We start from the raw sequence: 9,326 nt of genomic DNA on the forward strand, positions 1-9,326 counted from the left end.
CTGTCAGTACGACAACATGGGAATTGTTTCACAGGTTCAAGCTGATTGTGTTGCAACTCCTTAATGTTTTCAAGTGGCCTCGTGCCACTGTCTGACAGTGCAGTGATACCCAGTAGATAGTGAGTAATGTGTTAGAGTGGACATAACAGTGGATGTAGAGTTTTGACTTGCCTGAACCGTGGATGACTAATCTGTCTTTGTATCCTCCCAATAACTCAAATAAACCCTTTGCCCATCATCAATGAGTGAGCTTGCTGTGTTTTTTCTTCTTCGTTGATGACAATAGATTTACTCGCTCAGCAGCTGCTATAGCTTCAGCCCAATTGGCTGAACTCTAATGGAAGTGCATTGGATGCACCCGACCATTCTCTGATGAATGAGTCAGTAAATGGAACCAGATTGCCACCTCTGGATAGAGACTTTTCTGAAGATTTGATTCCACAACATTTTGGCCACATGATGTCAGATCGTGCAATGTCTGATCACATGACATCTGATCAACTGATTCTACAAATGCATTTACATTGAAAAAGTTGTATCCTATGTCGTCAAATATTGTTCAATTGTGGTTTTACACCTGCAGCCAATGTGTGAGGAGTTGTAAGAACCGGAAGGACACCTTCGAATGGAAAAAGAGGGTGAGACGATGGAGGACTAATTAAAAGTGAGTGAGCACTGTGCAGTGGGAAAACTAAAGGGGAAAGGTGTGTTCATTTCATCAAATAAATAACATAACTCATAAAATTGCATTGAAAACTAGCAGTAAAGGAGTAAAACTCTGTTGTGGTATTCCTTGTAAGTAACTGCAATGCATTGACTCACTGATAATCAGTAATAGATATAATACCCTGAGACGCAGCCTGTAATCAGTAAGGATCCTTTTACCTGCTGATATTCACCCTGTAGTATAAATATACTAAAAAGAGGAGTAGGCCGTTCGGCCTTTGTGTCTGCTCCACTATTTAATAAGATTGTTCTGATTATAACCTCAAATCTACATTCCCAGCATCCTCTGATAATCTTTCTTAAGCATCTTGTTTCCAAAGAAGCAGTTTACCTCTACCTTAAAATTTTTCAACAACTCTGCTTCCACCATTATTTCAGGAGAAAAGGTTCCAAAGAAACAGGATCTTCTGTAAGAAGGAAAATCACCATATCTCTATTTTAAATGGGCAACCCCTCATTTTTAAACAATGACTGCTTGTTTTAGATTCTGCTACAAGAGGATAAACCCTCTCCACATTTATCGTGTCCGGACCCTCCAAGGTTATATTTCAACATAATTGCCTCTTACACTTAATGCGGTAGATGCAAGGCTAGCTTGTCCAACCTTTCCTCACCACATAGTAGTCAGACCCCTCCATACTCTGCAAAAGGTACAGTCAGACCCCCAGAGTCGAAAAGTGTGGCGCTGGAGCAGCACAGCAGGTCAGACAGCATCCAAGGAGCAGGAGAATTGACATTTTGGGCATAAGCCATTCATCAGGAATGTGGGGGAACTCCTGGGATCCTGTCTGACCTGCTGTGCTTTTCCAGCGCCACACTTTTCGACTCTGAACTCCAGCATCTGCAGTCCTCACTTTCTCCTGGCCTGTTATAAGCTACAATCTGGATTAGTGGTGCTGGAAGAGCACAGCAGTTCAGGCAGCATCCAAGGAGCAGCGAAATCAACGTTTCGGGCAAAAGCCCTTCATCAGGAATAAAGGCAGTAAGCCTGAAGCATGGAGAGATAAGCTAGAGGAGGGTGGGTGTGGGGAGCAAGTAACATAGAGTACAATGGGTGAGTGGGGGAGGGGATGAAGGTGATAGGTCAGTGAGGAGAGAGTGGAGTGGATAGGTGGAAAAGGAGATAGGCAGGTAGGACTAGTCCGGACAAGTCATGGGGACAGTGCTGAGCTGAAAGTTTGGAACTAGGGTGAGGTGGGGGAAGGGGAAATGAGGAAACTGTTGAAGTCCACATTGATGCCCTGGGGTTGAAGTGTTCCGAGGCGGAAGATGAGGCGTTCTTCCTCCAGGCGTCTGGTGGTGAGGGAACGGCGGTGAAGGAGGCTCAGGACCTCCATGTCCTTGGCAGAGTGGGAGGGGGAGTTGAAATGTTGGGCCACGGGGCGGTGTAGTTGATTGGTGCGGGTGTCCCAGAGATGTTCCCTAAAGCGCTCTGCTAGGAGGCGCCCAGTCTCCCCAAAGTTACAATCTGACTGTTTGGACTCTGCTTTGTTATATAGCTCTGTGTGACACCATTGAACCAGGAACTTATTTCAAAGCTGATCTGTACTTGGGACTTCACAAATCAAAATCCATCAGTAGAGTCCTGTCAATATTTCAGATCCAGGTTCATTAATCTTTTGATTGGATGCAACTGCTCACTCCTGTATTACCTTTGCTACCCAGTATCTGATGAGCAATCAGATCCATACAACTTCTTGTGCCTAGTGGATGCCATAATTTCATGTGTATTCTCCTAATGAAAAGCAGACACGTCAGAAGAAATGTGCTGCAAAAACATCAAGTCAGATACTTTTGCATGCAATATCTGAATGAACATTTTGCTGGTGAATTATCTGTGCTCTCTGTGTCTGAGATTGGCTCACAGAGCTGTACGATCAAAGTCACCATCTTGTCCATTCAGTGAAACCCCCTGCTAGGCTCAGTGAATGGAAACCAGTCAACATAAAAAAGTGTAAACAGCTCTCAATATTCTGGGTGACTCCACGTTGTCTCAACGTTGATTTGAGACACAATTCAGTAATGTTGACAGGCTGCTAAATCCAATTTCTCAACTAATACAACAAATCAACATCCCTGCCGCATTTAACCCTCTGTCAACTGAATTCAATTTCACAGCAACATCATAGCAGCATAAATATTGCAGGATCATCAGTGATTGGATACAATACAAGATGCACATCAGGATCCTGTCTAAATCAAGATTGCAAAGGAAAATTACAAAAGAGATATAGCTACACGTAAAAAGCTGTAAAATCAAACCCAAACATGGGTTTACAGGCATTTGAATCTTGGTCTCTGACTGCCGAAAGAAGTAGCATTGCATAAGCTGGTGTTCCTTCTCTCAACATTAATACCGTGTACACCAACCCATTCAATGAGCAGGATTGAAATACAACACCTGCCTCAAGGTTATTTTTTAGATGTGCCATGGTGGCTCAGTGGTTAGCACTGCTGCCTCACAGTACCAGGGTCCCCAGTTTGATTCCAGCCTCGGGCGACTGTCTGTGTGGAGTTTGCACATTCTCCCCGTGTCTGCATGGGTTTCCTCCCACAGGTCCAAAGATGTGCAAGTCAGGTGAATTGGCCATGCTAAATTGCCCATAGTGATAGGTGCATTAGCCAGAGGGAAATGGGACTGGGTGGGTTACTCTTTCGAGGGTTGGTGTGGACTTGTTGGGCTGAAGGGCCTGTTTCCACACTGTAGAGAATCTAATCTAATCAAAAACTTTAGACAAAATGGATTCTAGAAGGAGTCCACAGCCTTCTCAGAAAACGACATCCATTGGTGCTGGAAATACATCTGGGAGGCCTACAATGCAGGGAAGCTTGTGGGTGGCACAGTGGCTCAGTGGTTAGCACTGCTGCCTCACAGCTCCAGAGTCCCAGGTTCGATTCCAGCCTCGGGCGACTGTCTGTGTGAAGTTTGCACATTCTGCCTGTGTCTGCGTGGGTTTCCTCTGGGTGCTCCAGTTTCCTCCCACAGTCCAAAGATGTGCAGGTCAGGTGAATTGGCCATGCTAAATTGCCCATAGTGTTAGGTGCATTTCGTCAGAGGGAAATGGGTCTGGGTGGATTACTCTTCGGAGGGTCGGTGTGGACTTGTTGGGTTGAAGGGCTTGTTTCCACACTGTAAAGAACCTAATCAAATAAGATCATAAAACACAGAAGGGAAAATACTGCAGGATTGCTGGCAACATGCAGCAAAATCAGAAAAGTGCTGGATGTGTTTGGATTAGTGTGTATGGATGGAGCATGGACCAATTAATTTGTTTGGGCATGACTATATAGGAACACTATTTATTCACCCATCACTTAGATCATGGCTTGTCCATTTTGATTAAATTTATTTCACTTGTGGTTCTGACTTAACTCAACAGAGTAGATCAAGTCAAGAAACTTAAGATCACAAGAAGTCGGAATAGTAGCCATCTATCTCCAGTTTGTTATTAAGAAATATTAAACATATAAAACTAAGTAAATAAACTAATACCAAACATATTTTAAGTTTTAACTATTTGGGTCAGTCACAAGTTCACATCCAGTTGATTAACATTTGGGAAAAGATGCCCTTGATGATATCTGTGGTAATCTGTGTGTTTGAATCTAATTTTTCAGTGTTGTAAATACTGATGCACTTAAATAGCTGCAATAATTAGAACCTAAATGATGAATTCTATTGTAATTTTCAATGTCTAACCTTGCATTGATATGAGATATGTTAACAAATTACACTTGAAATTGGACTGAGATGCTGTCATAATTGACTCAGGCATAATTATTAATATATTCTTTGCTGGGGATGCAAAGTATTAAGAATCTAGCAAAAATAAAGGAAAAAAAAGGAAGTGCTGCAAAACAGTAAGGGTAAGCAACAACATTTCCTCCAGAATAATCCTCAACACCGCTGCCTTGCAAGGCTTTGTTCTCAGCCCCATACAATACTGGGTACCCATTATACAGTCATAATTGTGGCCAAATTCAGCTCTAACTCGATTCACACATTTGGTGATGACATCACTGTATTGGGTTCAGATCTCAAACAATTACAAGACAGAGTACAGGACAGTTTGTGGCCTGGTGTAAAGATAACAATCTGTCCCAGACAAACAAAGGTGCTGGCCATCAGCTTCAAGAAGTGGAGTGGAAGTTATGCCCCTGTCTGTACCAATGCTGCTGAGGTGGAGGTGGTCAAGAGCATCCTGTTCCTAGAAGTAAATATTACCAACAATCCTAATCCATCCACGTCGATGCTACAGTGAAGAAAGCACACCAAAGCCTCTACTTCCTTAGAAGGCAAAGGAAATTCGGCATGTCCGCAATGACTCTCAGCTATTTTTATAGATGCTGGATTAGTGATGCTGGAAGAGCACAGCAGTTCAGGCAGCATCCGAGGAGCAGTAAAATCGCTGTTTCGGGCAAAAGCCCTTCATCAGGAATACAGGCAGAGAGCCTGAAGGGTGGAGAGATAAGTGAGAGGAAGGTGGGGGTGGAGAGAAAGTAACAGAGTACAATAGGTGAGTGGGGGAGGGGATGAAGGTGATTAGTCAGGGAGGAGGGTGGAGTGGATAGGTGGAAAAGAAGATAGGCAGGTAGGACAAGTCATAGGGACAGTGCTGAGCTGAAAGTTTGGAACTGGGGTTAGGTGGGGGAAGGGGAAATGAGGAAATTGTTGAAGTCCACATTGATGCCCTGGGGTTGAAATGTTCCGAGGCGGAAGATGAGGCGTTCTTCTTCCAGGTGTCTGGTGGTGAGGGAGCAGCAGTGAAGGAGGCCCAGGACCTCCATGTCCTCGGCAGAGTGGGAGGGGGAGTTGAAATGTTGGGCCACAGGGCGGTGTGGTTAATTGGTGTGGGTGTCCCGGAGATGTTCCCTAAAGCACTCTGCTAGGAGGCGTCCAGTCTTCCCAGTTTGGAAGAGACCGCATCGGGAGCAACGGATACAATAAATGATATTGGTGGATGTGCAGATAAAACTTTGATGGATGTGGAAGGCTCCTTTAGGGCCTTGGATGGAGGTGAGGGAGGAGGTGTGGGCGTAGGTTTTGCAATTCCTGCGGTGGCAGGGGAAGGTGCCAGGATGGGAGGGTGGGTTGTAGGGGGGGCATGGACCTGACCAGGTAGTCACGGAGGGAACGGTCTTTGCGGAAGGCGGAAAGGGGTGGGGAGGGAAATATATCCCTGGTGGTGGGGTCTGTTTGGAGGTTTCCAGCATCTGCAGTCATTGTTTTTACCTAAATTTTATAGATACACCTATCTGGATGCATCACAGCTTGGTGTGGCAACTGCTCTGCTCAAGACTGCAAGAAATTAAGTTGTGAATCCAGCTCAGTCCATCACAAATGCTATCCTTCCTTCCATTGACTCTGACTACACTTCCCACTGCCTTAGGAAAGCAAAGACCTCTCCCACTCCTCCTACCCCTCTTCCGTTGGGCAGAAGATACAAAAGTTTGAAAACATACCAACAGATTCAAGAACAACTTCTTCCCCACTGTTATTAGACGTATCAATGGACCTCTCATTTATTACAGTTGATCTTGCTCTGCACCCTCTGTAGCTGTAACAGTAATTTCTGCATTCTGTTCTATTACTCTGGTATACATATGTCAGGTATGATTTAAAAATCGAAAGAACTGAGGATGCTGTAAATCAAAAACAAAGCAGAAATTGCTGGAAAAACTCAGCAGGTCTGGCAGCATCTGTGAAGAGAAATCAGAGTTAATGTTTCTGGTCCAGTGATTCTAAGGAAGGGTCACTGGATCTGAAACTTTAACTAAGTTGTGATTAGTTAGCATACAAGACAAAACTTTTCACTGTACATTTGACAATCATTTTTCTTACTCATTATTTACTTTTATTACCAGCACAGTCTTTCTCTTTGTCTCCTCATACTCGCAAGGTCACATCTACCCCCACTGATGTCACTCACCTGAACACCACTGATGACATCGCCTACGTCACACATTATGTTACTTACGTCTCCGCGGATGCCACCATAACCACCCAAGTGACAGTCTCCACCCCCACTTCCACCTCCAGCCCCAGGACCAGCACCAGGACCAAGCTCACAGCCCTGCTATGTTTTTACCATCCCCCCAGACTTCCCCTTCATTGAGGATGAATGATCAGTCCTCAGTAAAGGCCTCACCTTCATCCCATTATGCTCCTGGATCAATGAATTTGATATGTGTTGCGACATTGAATATTTCTTCCGCCGCCTCCTCTTCTGTATTCACTTTTTCAATCAGGACTCCCGCCCACCATCCGAGGACCTCTTCTCCCACCTCCAACACCCCATCCACCTGGACACCCATTGCTGGTCCGTTACCCACCCTCGATCTCTTCATTTCCAACTGCCGCCGTGACATTGCTGCCTCAACATGTCCACCCCCCTCACTCACTCCAATCTCTCACCCTCGCAACGTGCAGTCCTCTACTCCCTCCACTCCAACCCCAACATCACAGCCAAAGCAGCAGACAAGGAAGGGGCTGCTGTGATAATTTGGCGCACCGCTGAAGCCAGGCGCCAACTCACGGACACCTCCTCTTCCCACCCCCTCGACCACAACCTCACCTCCCATTACCAAACCATTATCTCACAGTCCAGTTGCAACCTCATCACCTCAGGGCATCTCCCATCCACAGCCTCCAACCTCATAGTCCTGATACCCCCCCACCTCCCGGCTCTACCTCCTACCCAAGATTCACAAACCTGACTGTCCTGTTCATCCCATCATCTCAGCCTGCTCCTGCCCCACCGAACTTATCTCTGCATACCTTGACACAGTCCTGTTAGCCCTAGTCCAGCAACTCCCCAACTATGTTTGGAACACTACCCACGCCCTCCATCTCCTCCAGGACTTTCGTTTCCCTGGCCCCCAATGCATCATCTTCACCATGGACATCCAGTCCCTATACTCCTCTGTCTGCCATGACAAAGGCCTTCAAGCACTCCATATCTTCCTCTTCCAGCATCCCCACCAGTACCTCTCCACTGACACTGTCATTCGTTTGGCTGAACTGGTCCTCATCATCAACAATTTCTCCTTCCAATCTTCCCATTTATCTCTCAGTCTCCTTAGGCCACTAGCCTCATTCTTGATGAAGAGCTTATGCTTGAAATGTCGATTCTTCTGCTTTCTGGATGCTGCCTGACCAGCTGTGCTTTTCCAGCACCACATTCTTAGATTCAAATCAAAATCCAGCAGGTATGACAGGATCTATGGAGAGGGTCAATGTTTACTCATGAGAACCGTGACAAAATCAGAAATGCACTGGCTGAATAGTATTTGAAAGTTAAGAACAATGAGGCCAAAACATAAAAGGGAATGTTTTGTTACATCTGGGCCTGAAAGTGTTAATACTGAGTCATGTGCTACAAAGTCACTTTATATTGAATATTGTTTGAAGTATTTAGGTTGTGAAGGATCATGGGTAAATTGATTTCTTTCAAGATTTGTGGAATTGTCTGGAGTTGCTTCTTTAAAAGAGGTCATTGAAAGTTCACTGGGGACAGTGGACATTTTCTAAACAAGGCTTCTTAGAAGTCATATAATTGCGCACCTTGCTATATACAATCTTAGGGTTGTTTTGAACAGTGAAAGATTCCTGTTTATCCTATTCAGTGATATTGGTGGATGTGCAGGTAAAACTCTGATGGATGTGGAAGGCTCTTTTGGAGCCTTGGATGGTGGTGAGGGGGGAGGTGTGGGCGCAGGTTTTGCAATTCCTGCAGTGGCAGGGGAAGGTGCCTGGAGGGGAGGGTGGGTTGTCGGGGGGCGTGGACCTGACCAGGTAGTCACGGAGGGAACGGTCTTTGTGGAAAGTGGATAGGGGTGGGGAAATACATCCCTGGTAGTGGGGTCCGTTTGGAGGTGGCAGAAATGTCACCAGTGATGCGGTATATGTGGAAGTTGGTGGGGTGGAAGGGAAATTATGATCTTTAAGGAAGGAGGCCATCTGGTGTGTTCTGTGGTGGAACTGGTCCTCCTGCGAGCAGAATTGGGAATACGGGATGGCATTTTTGCAGGAGGTAGGGTGGGAAGAGGTGTAATCCAGGTAGCTGTGGGAGTCGGTGGGTTTGTAAAAAATGTCTTTGTCAAGTCGGTCGTCATTGATGGAGATGGAGATGGAGATGTAGAGGTCCAGGAAGGGGAGGGAGGTGTCAGAGATGGTCCAGGTGAATTTAAGATCGGGGTGGAATGTGTTGTTGAAGTTGATGAATTGCTCAACCTCCTCCCGGGAGCACGAGGTGGTGCCGATGCAGTTAACAATGTAGCAGAGGAAGAGGTGTGGAATGGTGTCAGTGTAACTACAGAAGATGGAATGTTCTACGTAGCCAACAAAGAGACAGGCATAGCTGGGGCCCATACGGGTGCCCATGGCTACCCCTTTTGTCTAGAGGAAGTGGGAGGATTCAGAGGAGAAATTGTTAAGGGTGAGGACCAGTTCAGCCAAATGAATGAGAGTGTCGTGGAAGGGTACTGTTGGGGACGTCGGGAGAGGAAGAAACAGTGGGCTTGGAGGCCCTGGTCATGGCAGATGGAGATGTAGAGGGATTGGATGTTCATGGTGAAGATGAGACATTGGGGGCTGGGGA

General features: G+C 45.9%; 1 protein-coding gene across 2 annotated transcripts in view; it reads left to right on the top strand.

Annotated features, from left to right (window-relative positions):
• ctnna2 (catenin (cadherin-associated protein), alpha 2) overlaps positions 1-238 on the top strand; it is a 1,293,121-nt gene extending 1,292,883 nt beyond the window's left edge. For both annotated transcript variants that reach the window (XM_087995417.1, XM_087995450.1), the window contains one exon: positions 1-238. This exon is cut by the window's left edge and continues 937 nt beyond it. The gene's annotated coding sequence lies outside the window, so the exon portion shown is untranslated.
• The last annotated feature ends 9,088 nt before the right edge of the window (positions 239-9,326 follow it).

Source organism: Chiloscyllium plagiosum, unplaced genomic scaffold (genome assembly GCF_037043375.1).
Source record: "Chiloscyllium plagiosum isolate Xiang-an unplaced genomic scaffold, Cpla_swu_hap1 HiC_scaffold_1, whole genome shotgun sequence".
In the NCBI taxonomy this organism is placed as follows: domain Eukaryota; kingdom Metazoa; phylum Chordata; class Chondrichthyes; order Orectolobiformes; family Hemiscylliidae; genus Chiloscyllium; species Chiloscyllium plagiosum.